This window comes from Mustela nivalis (assembly GCF_964662115.1).
Source record: "Mustela nivalis genome assembly, chromosome: 7".
NCBI lineage: Eukaryota > Metazoa > Chordata > Mammalia > Carnivora > Mustelidae > Mustela > Mustela nivalis.
The window spans coordinates 10,775,542-10,786,507 of NC_139026.1; the positions used below are offsets into that span (position 1 = coordinate 10,775,542).

The window sequence follows — 10,966 nt, forward strand, 5'->3', positions numbered from 1 at the left end:
ACTGGGTATTTGCCCCAAAGACACAGATGTAGTGAAAAGAAGGACCATCTGTACCCCAATGTTCATAGCAGCAATGGCCACAGTCACCAAACTGTGGAAAGAACCTAGATGCCCTTCAACAGATGAATGGACAAAGAAGATATGGTCCATATATCCTATGGAATATTATGCCTCCATCAGAAAGGACGAATACCCAACTTTTGTACCAACATGGACGGGACTGGAGGAGATGATGCTGAGTGAAAGAAGTCAAGCAGAGAAAGTCAATTATCATATGGTTTCACTTATTTGTGGAGCATAAGGAATAACCTGGAGGACATTGGGAGAAGGAGAGAAGTGAGCTGGGGGAAATCAGAGGGGGAGACAAACCATGAGAGACTGTGGACTCTGAGAGACAAACTGAGGGTTTTGGAGGGGGGTGTGGGGGTGGGTGAGCCTGGTGGTGGGTATTGTGGAGGGCACATATTGCATGGAGCACTGGGTGTGGTGCATAAACAATGAATTTTGGAATACTGAAAAAAAAAAAAAAAAAAAAAAAAGAGAGATCTGGGGCTCTTGATGGAAAGTGCCCAGGTTCGAGCCCCAGCCCCCTGCTGGCGGGTCAGAGGACGCTGCAGGCGCTCAGTAATGCTTCACGGGGCCATAAGTCTAGAGTTATTCTCATGGCCTGAGCACTCTGGAGAGGAGAGAAGCCTGGAAATGTGCTAAGGGCTTCGTCTGCATTATCTCCATGTGCCTCATGGAGACCTGATGAGATAAATAATATTTGTGACCTGGCCTCCTTGAGGCTCTGGGAGCAAAGGGACTTGGAGTAAAGGGACTTGGTCAAGGCCCACGCCGGAATGGAGGGCGTCTAACACAAGTTCGCTGGCCATGGTGCTCCAGACCCTCCCTCCCATTCATTCCCCAACTGACCCCACAATACTCTCGCCGAACGGCCCCCACGCTGCCGTGCCTCAGGGTGGGCTGCTCTACCCAGGGACGGGGGCGTCCAAGATCGGGTGCCCCCAAGGTTGAGTCCTTGGAGAGGCCTCCTCCTGGTTGCCACACCGCTGTCTTCTTGTATGCTCACTAGCGCCCTCTGTCTTCCTCAGAGGGCACTCATCCCCTCACGGTGGGGGTGGGGGTGGCCTCAAATTCTGGAAGGCCCTGCCTCTAACTCCCATCCATCCCATGAGAACTTCAACACGTTAATCTGGGAGAGCACAAAACTCTCCTTTCTCAAGTCTCCAACTAAAGAGCTTTTCCCGAGTGCAACATCTATGATGATCGGCCCGCTACTCCTTCTAGAAACACTGTTCAAAGTTGGGGTTCTTCCGTTTCAAGCCCCAGAAACTGACGCCGAATAGCTAAGCAGAATAAAAATGGAGGTGGGGGGATTTCTTGGAACACATTGGCCACGCCCCTGCAGGAAAGGCTGGGTCCCCGCACCTCCCCGGAGGGGAGGTGGCTTTTGTGCCTTTGGCTGGCTGGTGGTCCCACGAGAGATGTCTTTAAGGTTAGGAGTGCCTGAGCTTGGTCTCGGGAGTCTCACAGACCAGGGTTCTGGCCCAGTTACCACTTCCTCTTGACTGGTTGAGTTTATGGACCACCTTTCCAGGATGTGGCCGTCAGACGCACTCTCCCCATTGGTGATTCTAGGAACCAGAGTCCTGTTGCCTGGTTTGAGTCCTAGGCCTGCCCCAGGAGAGGAGAGGCAGGCCCTTGTGATTGGCAGCCCTGCGGTAACCGGCTGGAATGAGGTGGGGGGTGGACCCCCGCTGCCCCAAAAAGAAGGGATTGCTGTGAACAGAACAAAGTGAGAGAATTAGAAGCTTTCCACCAGGGGATTCTACCCACTGGAAACAAATTTCTCTTTCCCAGCTTTCCCTCCCCCTTCTTGCCTCTTTCTGTCCTGTCCCTCCTCGCAACATTAATTGAGTGTTTGCTTTGTTTGGGGCACATTTTAGGCCCAGGAATAAAAAGATGAGTCAGACCCAGGGCCAACCCTAGGGAATTTATCTAATCCTGATCAGCATACAATGCTGGTCCTCCATGCTGTGCCAAGTCAGGCAGTACCAATCGATCACAACACACTTTCCCTGGGAGCCTGGGCTCCGCCCCAAGATGCTGCCCCCCACCCCCGCCCCCACCCCCGCAACCACCCCCTACCTTCCCCACACAGAGCCCCAGGCAGCCAGTTCTTACCAACTGGAGTTCCAAAATATGGAGGCTCTCTGCTGTGGCTGGCCAAAAGTCTCCCTCTTCCCCATAACAATTCTTCTGACATTTAACAGCAGCAGAATTCCCCCACGCTCATCCTCAAGTTCATTTCTACTCCTCGGGGTGGGGTTTGGGGGGGAGGAATGGCACTGGTGCCTTCCATTCTTGACCCTGGTTGGCTGTTGAGTCAACTTTGCGGTTAGGAGTCTGAGCGCAGTTCCTGTGGACAGAAAGAGAACATTTGAGTCTTATCACTGCATCTTTCTGAGCCTTTGGTTTGGAATGAATTTTCCACGATCCTTATAACAAATAACCGCAGATTCAGGGGCATAAAACAAGACCCATTTTTTATCTGACCATTATGGAAGTCAGAAATCGAGAATGAATCTGAGGGAGCTAAAATCAGGGTGTTGGCTGGGTTGTGGTCTTTCTGGAGGCCCCAGGTGAGAATCCTTCCTGGCCTTGTCTGGCTGCCAGAGGCCCTCCACACACCTGGGCTGGCAGCCCCATCCTCATGTCTCCAACCTCTGTTTCTACTCTCACACCTCCTTTCCGACTCCCTGACTGCTGCGGTCTCAATGTTTCTGTCCCCCACAAAGTCACGTGTTGAAACGCTCACCCCCAAAGATGATGGTATTTGGAGGTGGGGCCTTTGGGAGGTGCTTGGGTCAGGAGGGCAGAGCCCTTCCCTCTTTTGTAAGGGCTGGGGGTCCTGGGAAGGAGACCCACATTGGGCTCTTGGCTCAGCGGGGAGCCAGCTTCGCCCTCTCCCTCTGCCTGCTGCTCTGCCTGCTTGTGCTCTCTCTCTCTCAAATAAATAAATAAAATCTTTTTTTTTAATTAAAAAAAATAATTTTATAAATAATATCTTTTAAAAAAAAGCTGCTCCAGCGAGCTCTCTCGATCCTTCCACCAGGTGAGGACACAGCGAGCAGGTGTCATCTGTGAATAGGGAGGAGGAAACTTAGGGGAAAGCAATCCTGAAGGCACCTTGATCTAGGACTTCCGGCCTTCAGAACCGTGAGAAATAAATGTCTGTTGTTAATAAGCCACCCAGCCCATGCTGTGTTTTGTTATAGCAGCCCGAATGGACTAAGATACTGACTTTTTGTCTGGTGGGATTAGGGCCTCTGTGGTCACTCCGGGTTGACTCAGATAATCCAGAAGAATCTTCCTGTCTAGATCCGTATCAGAATCACATCTACAAAGCCCTTCTTGACATGAGAGCCAACATTCACCGGCTCTGGGGCTGGGAACACGGACACCTCTGGAGGCCATTATTGTGCCTGCCACGGGTTCCTTACCTGTGAAACAGGGTGTTGATGACCTACTTCCTAGACTTGCGGGCAAGATCAGGTGAGACAGTCCATGGGCAGCCCTGGACACAGCACCTGGCATAGAAAGAAACACCTGCTATCATGCACTTAGTGGGAGATTTTCACGGGGGCAGTTGCTGGGGAGAGCTCAGCATCCTCACCCTGACCTTGGCCCTGTATGCCTCCTCCTCCTGGGCACCATCGGTCCAACTGAGGGGATGGGGGTGTGAAATCCCTGCCAGATGTCAAGTTTGTACCTAAGGTTTTTCTGGGCTCGGCACTGTCCACCCCCGCCCCCACAGTCTCTAGGCTTTTGTAGCAATCACCTGGTTTTTATAGAGAAGGGGGAGAACACTGGCTGCCTTTGAGCTACCTGGGAACTTGTTAGGGTACTCAGTTAGTTAGTTAGGCCCCTACCCCGGACTAACTGAAGCTGACCCTCTGAGGCGGGGCCCTGCAGTCTGGGGTTTTGGGAGCCCTCCAGGGGATGCCAGGGCTCCCTTAAGTTTGAGAACCCTGGGATGGAGCCCCTTCTTAGGACCGCCACCTGCAGGAAGTCTCCCCACAGCAGCGGTGCGGTCGTGAGGCCCAGGGAGATGAGGGCTGGCTTCAGACAGCGCAGGTTGGAACCTGAGCAAAGCTGCTGTTCTTTCCCCATCTCTGCACACCTCCGCCCTTGGGCACCTCCCTTCCTGGTGCCACCTGGACACGGTGCCCAGCGCCCAGATGCTTCAAGGGAAGCTCCACCCTGCCACTCCTGGGGCACAGCTCAGGCCCAAGGACCTATCCCTCTTCACCTTCGTGTGTCACTGCGGGCAGGGCCCTTTATTCAGCTGCAGTCTCAGAGTCTGATAACTAATTTATACTCAAGTGTAAATGGCTGATGGGGCCTTCAGGAGTTACCTGCTCCTTTGAAGGGGGTGCTTGCGGGAAGCAGGAAGAAAGAGCATTCCTGGTGGGGCTTCACCCCCTTGTTGGGCACATCTGGAGGAACTGCGTGTGTGTCTTGGAGGGAGGGCTATGAACTTCCTAAATGCGGGCAGAATGGTCTTGTGGAAACAGTGCAGGACACTGTTTATGGCTGAGTCATGGTCATCACTGCCTAGTGACCTTGGGCAAGTCACTTCATTGCTCTAAGCCTTCATTTGATCTCCTGGAAACGGGCCTGATTCCTACACAGAGTCCCACAGCGAGGGTTACATGAGATTACCTTTATCAGGTGGCCCTTTCCTGTCTAGATTGCTCTCACCGGCGGCTCTGAGCTCAGCCCAACCGGGGCAGAGTCTCCCCAGGTTACAAAAGGGGCAGGTCCCTTCCTGGGACAATACCTTGTGCCTCCCGTCTGTGCCACCTGCTCAACAGATGCCTGGGGTCAGAGTGCCTAGCATCCCTGCTTCTGGAAGACTTCCCTGATGCAGCCCCAAGCTCCCAGCCCTGTGGGAGGCAGTGGGGGCTCTTGAGAGAGCCCTGAGTTGGGAGTCAGGAGCCCAGGGGCTAGTCCTGGCTCTGCCGCTGACTTGCTGTGTGACCTGCCCAATTGCCTGCCCCTCTCTGGGCCTGAGACCTTGCCTGCAAGATGAGTGAGATGTGCGGATGTGTGAAGGCCCTTCCCCCACGAGGTTCATAACCATCCCCTGGGCCCCTTAGCAGCCTGCCTGTCCTCCTGGATATGGCAATGAAGCACATTCTGCTCAGCAGTTCCCACAGCCTCCTATGAAATGTGCTCTTTTCTCCCCTGCGTGACTAAGTTCTTTGAGGAAAGGCCCTGTGTTTGTGCCTCCTCATTTGGCCTTCAGCCTTGCACTTAACACTGACCTCATGCATCCTTGTGCTCAAGAAAGACCTGCTGATAAATTCCCAAAGACCTTGGCTGTGCCCAGGAGAGCACTTTTCTATCAAGGTGCCATCTCCTCCAGGAAGACTTCCCAGATGCTGTCTCCCTGCAACACACATACAGAATTGCTCCTCCACACCCCCCCTGCCCCGCCCTGGCTCTGGTCATCTCTTCCCTTTCAGATTCTCTCCTAGAACAGTGCCTGGCACCGCTAATAAGTGGGGGTTGAATTCCCTTGAATTACAGTCTAAGGGGAGAGAAAGAGAGTGATGAAAGGAGCCCTAGAGTCTTTGCAGGGATGGGGGGCCACAGCAGGAAGGGGCTCTTCCCTAGGAAGGCCTGCAGATGGCGAACAGCTGGCCGGGGGTGGCTGTGACTCACCCCACTCCCACAGGCGGGGGATACTGCGGGCAGGCTGCGACGAGGCTGAAGGCCTAAAGGAATTTTGATAAGGATAACACAAGCCCTGGAGTATTTCTAGAATGCAGGAGGTTAAGGGTGCGGGGAGCGGGGTCAGGGCAAAACTGCCTGATTATGTTACTTATGTATTTATTTATTTTTGCCTGGATAAAACATTTGCATCCCACGAAATCCAAAAGGTACGAAGGGGACCCAGTGAAGTCTTTCATCCAGGCGTTCCTGCCCCGCAGCTCCCTTCCCCAGAAGGCCTGCCTTTCCAGGGGCTTCTGCGTACAACCTCCCTGTATGCTTTTCCTCCCTTGCTTATCCAGAGTTGCCTATCGGCTGTTCTTCTCTTGGCTTTTTCCCTCAACTCGTCCCTGAGAGCATTTTGTATTAGCACAAAGAGAGCATCCTCGTTTTTTTGTTTGTTTGTTTGTTTGTTTTCAATTTGCCTGTGTTTAGGGTTGCCAGATAAAATGCAGGATGCTAGGTTAAATTTGAATTACTTGAACCTCAGATAAAGAACAAACGACTGGGGGGGGGGTGCGCCACGGTGGCTCAGTCCGTTAAGCATCTGCCTTGGGCTCAGGTTATGATTCCAGGGTCCTGGGATGGAGCCAAGCATTGAGGTTAAACTGAGCAGGGAGTCTGCTTCTCCCTCTGCTCCTGCTTGTGTTCGTCCTCTCTCTCTGTCAAATAGATAAACACACAAATACATCTTCAAAAAAAAATAAAAGACTTCTTTTTTTTTTAAAGATTTTATTTATTTATATGACAGAGAGAGAGATCACAAGAAGGCAGAGGCACGCAGAGAGAGAAAGGGAAGCAGGATCCCCGCTGAGCAGAGAGCCCAATGCAGGGCTCGATCCCAGGACCCTGGGATCATGACCTGAGCCGAAGGCAGAGGCCTAACCCACTTAGCCATCCAGACACCCCCAAATGACTTTTTAGTACACGTTCGTTTCATAAAATATTTGGGACATACTTATACTAAAAAAATCCCAATTTCTTATTTAACCTGAAATTCAACCAGGCACCCTGTAATTCCATTTGCCAAATCTGGCCCCTCCTCCTGTATTTCATGGGAATTCCTTTTTTTATTCCATTAAGATTTTATTTTTAAGTAATCTCTGCACTCAGTGTAGGGCTTGAACTCACAACCCTGAGATTAAGAGTCTCACACTCCCCTGAGTTTGCCAGGTGCGCCTCGCGGGAGAATTCCTTATAATTAAGTCTTTGGAGGCTTCAGGAATTGGACACCTGGGACCTGGTGGGCATCCACTCCCTGGCCTTATTCTGAATCAGACCCTGCAGGGCACCACGCTTTGGGGCCAGTGCTGGATTTCCATCTCCAGGCCCCTGTTACCAAGATAAGAAATGAAAGACTGAATGGCTCGGGTGCCTGGTGGCTCAGTTGGTTGGGTATCGGACTTGATTTCCGTTCAGGGTTGTGGGCTCTGCAATGGTCAGGGAGTCTGCTTGAGATTCTCTCTCTCTCTCTCCCTCCGTCCCTCCCCCACCACTTGTGAATTTTTAAAAATATTTTATTTATTTATTTGACAGAGAGAGAGAGAGAGAGAGATCACAAGTAAGCAGAGAGCCAGGCAGAGAGAGAGGGGGAAGCAGGCTCTCTGCTCAGTGGAGAGCTCCATCTCAGGACCCCGAGGCCCCAGTGAGGCTCAATCCCAGGACTCTGAGATCATGACCTGAGCCAAAGGCAGAGGCTTAACCCACTGAGCCACCCAGGTGCCCCTAAATAAGTAAATTTAAAGAGAAAAGGCTCTTCCAGTCGTCTGGTCCACCTCTCCCTGCTTGTGGCCCAGAGAGCTGAATGGCTCACCCAAGATCACACCGCCAATTGGTGTAGAATGGGGCTCGGCCCCAGATCTCCCTTCTCCAGCCAGTTTTATTCTCGTGCTGCTTAGTGTGATCTGCTCATGAGGGTCGTGAGTTGTAAACTTAGGCTTTTAGAACATGCACAGACATTTGGGAAGCCAGAAATAAAAGGTTCAAGTTCTGTAGGGAGAGGGGGTCCCACAGAACACGGGGAGCCCTGCTCCCTGCCTAGGGGACTTTCAGTGTTGGGTCTGAGCCCCAAATGCCTGGCTGATAGTAATAATAATAGTAATACATTAATGATAGTAATAATAATAATAATAATGGCAGCTACCTCTCTCAGCTACTTACACTGTGCCTGGTGCTTCCCCAGCTTGGCCCTGTGAGTCTCCCTGCACGATGGGAAGATCAGTCCCATTTCCCCAGTGGGTCACTAAGGCTCAGGAACAGTAAGTGATTTCGTCTGCCAAGATCCCCCAACTGTGAAGTGGCAAGCCCTGGGCTTTCAACCCAGATATGTTTGACTCTAAAGCTCAAACCCTTTACAAACACTTATCCACAGGTTTGCGCCATTTTTTCATGCGAGAAAACGGAGCGCTTGTAACAAGCCCTCTCCTGAGGCCGCTTTCATTTTACAAGGGCCCAAAGCCGGAGCTAACTTCTGGTCCCTGTGGCCCACAGGATGAAGGCCAAAATCTCCTTGGTCCTTCACCTGACGGTCAATGATCCCCATGAGCCTGTCCCAGCCCATTGTTCCATACTAACCCCTGTTGTTCCGACCACCCCCTTCCTTTCCACTGTATCTCCACACTTTGATGATTTGATCAAGTGGGAAAAGCCCAGTAGAAGAACAGGGTAGTTCAGTTACTAGGAGTTACCTGCCGTGTGACCTTGGGCAAGTCACTCAACCTCTCTGAGTCTCCCTTTCCTTAACTGCCAAGTGAAAACAGGTATGACTAAGCCTCGGCCTAGTATCTGCACATGGCACTGTAGACTGGTTAGTGTGCATTTTTTAAAAGATTTTTAAAACGTTTATTTATTTGAGAGAGAGAGCGAGCAAGGAGGGAGAGGGAGAAGCAGGATTCCCGCTAAGCAGGGAGCCCCACACAGGACTCGATCCCAGGACCCTGGAATCAGGACCTGGGCTGAAGGCTGATGCTTAACCAACCGACTGGGGCACCCAGAAGCCCCTGATTAGCATGGATTTTTGGAAAGAAGGAAGAAAGACGGTATTTCTTGTGTCCCCACCGTGTGCTACACCCTGGAGGAAACAAGTTGCCTCTTTCCTGGAGATTTTTCTGGAAGGGCTGCAGATGTGGTTAATTGCTGCAGGAGATGAACTTAACTGTGGCTTTGTAACTCTAGGCAGGATTTTACCTCGGCCTGTGGCCTTCCGCCAGGAATGAGGGAGAGCGCGGGGAGTTACCCTCATCTGACAGGAGAGGAAGGGACACTTACCCCCCAACCCCCTCCACGGGGCTTCAGGGGTTGGATCCTGGCTTTGTCCCCAGGGATCTCCTTTCACAGGCCACCTAAGCTGTCTCCGGTGTCCCTAGCACTTAGCAGCTTAAGAAGGCAAGACTGGGAGCCTGGGAGAAGTGGAGGGAGAAGGAGGGGCGGAGACCACCACCTGGCCCCGCCCCGCGCTCTGGTGTGCGCCTGGTCCCGCCCAGCGCCCGGTCCCGCCCTGCGCCCAGGTGTGCGTCTGGCCCCGCCCCGCGCTCACGTGAGCGTCTGGCCCCAAGTAGCGGGTAGGTTCCTAGTCCCCGCCCAGCTTTGCCCTCCCAGCGTCTCAAACCCAGCACGGCGTCTCCGCGGCAGCTAGGGGCAGCTGGCAGGTGGAAGAAGGGGAAGGCGGATCAAAGAACGAAACCAGAGACCCCCTCACCTTCAGGTCTCCACTCTTCTTAAGGAACCCGCTGAATTTTGCATTCCACTCCCTAGCAGATCTGTGTTTGTTTTACAACGTGATTCCCTCTCCTGCCTGCCCTAAGGGTGGCAGTAAATCTGACGGCAGAGAGCTAGGATTTCTAGCCCGGGCATGACAGTGGCCCTACCCACCCCAGCTGGAAGGGCCCCAAGATGAGAGGCCCCTTGAGGCCCTCTGGTCCCTGAGGACAAGCCAGTCTTCCCTTTGCCCCCACCCTTCTCCAATCTGACCCCTACCTTGTCACCAAAATCACTCTATATCACAGCCATCTGCTTCTGTGGCTGCCTTGGCCCATGATGGTGGCCTCCCTGTTAGAGAGGGCCATAGGCTACCTCACTTTGTGCCCCCCACCCCAGTCTCCCCACAGGCTCAGGTCCTCTGTGGGCCATGTGGAAAACTGAAATGGTCAAGGAATGGGCAGGGCGGTGGCCTGGGGTGGGCGGTGGGGGTGCTGTGGTGAGCAGAGTACTGGCCTCCCAAAGATGGCCACATCCCAATCCCAGACACTTGGGGCGCCTGGATGGTTCATTCGGTTGAGGGACTGGCTCTTGGTTTTGGCTCAGGTCGTGATCTCAGTGTCCTGGGATGGAGCCCTAGGTCGGGCAAGTACGGAGTGCTCTTCAGTTTCCCTCTGCCCTACCCCCCATGCTCTCATGTGTCCAGTCTCTCTCTCTAAAGTAAAAGAAAATAAATCCTAATCCCGGACACCTGTGAATATGTTACCTTATATGGCAAAAGGAACTTTGCAGGTGTGGGTGAGTTAAGGCTCTGGAGGTGGAAGAAAATCCGCCCTCCCCCCCCCCCCCCCCCCCCCCCGCCCTTGCTGATGGCCTGCCTGGAAGACTGAACATGCCTCACCCGCTCCCACTGCTGCATAAGCCTTACTGTCAATCAATCAATATATATATATGTGTGTGTGTCAATCAATCAGTCAATATATATGTATCCTGCTGCTTCTCTTTCTCTGATTGAAGCCCGAGGCCAGCAGGAGCCAAGGGACATTGGCTTGGGGGGTCTGTATTTGGGAGACCACTCAGAATGGGGTCATGGTGGGCAGAGGAGAACTGGCTCAGGATAGTCTAGAAGGTCAGGGCCCCTCCACTGGGGTCTGTGTCGGGCCCAGGTCTCCAAGGAGGGGCTGGAGAGAGAGTGCATTCCCCACAGGCAGCTGAGCAAACACAGGAGTTGGAAGGGGTGGAGTTGGGCCGCCTGGGGATGGGCCAGGTGGGAGGGAAGAGGGAAGATCGGGGACTGGGTTTAGAGGGGCGGTGTCTCTGGGGACCGAGCAGGCTCTAGGTGCTGGAAAAGCAAGGCCAGACAGCACCGAATCCTTTCCTCTGACCAGCTTGTGGCCATCCTGGGCCCTTGGGGACAACGCACCCCCCCCCCAAGGGAAGGAGCGGCCCTGCCCTCCTGGGGCACCCTGCCCCTCCCCGGGGCTGCTGG

The 10,966-nt window shown here is 53.2% G+C and overlaps 1 long non-coding RNA gene across 1 annotated transcript; it reads right to left on the reverse strand.

Annotated features, from left to right (window-relative positions):
• Window positions 1-1,363: 1,363 nt before the first annotated feature.
• Window positions 1,364-9,230, reverse strand: LOC309868621. The gene is made up of 4 exons (XR_014313755.1): window positions 9,049-9,230; window positions 3,507-3,593; window positions 2,188-2,422; window positions 1,364-1,782 (listed from the first exon to the last, which is right to left on the reverse strand). It is a non-coding gene; the product is annotated as an uncharacterized lncRNA (long non-coding RNA).
• Window positions 9,231-10,966: the final 1,736 nt, after the last annotated feature.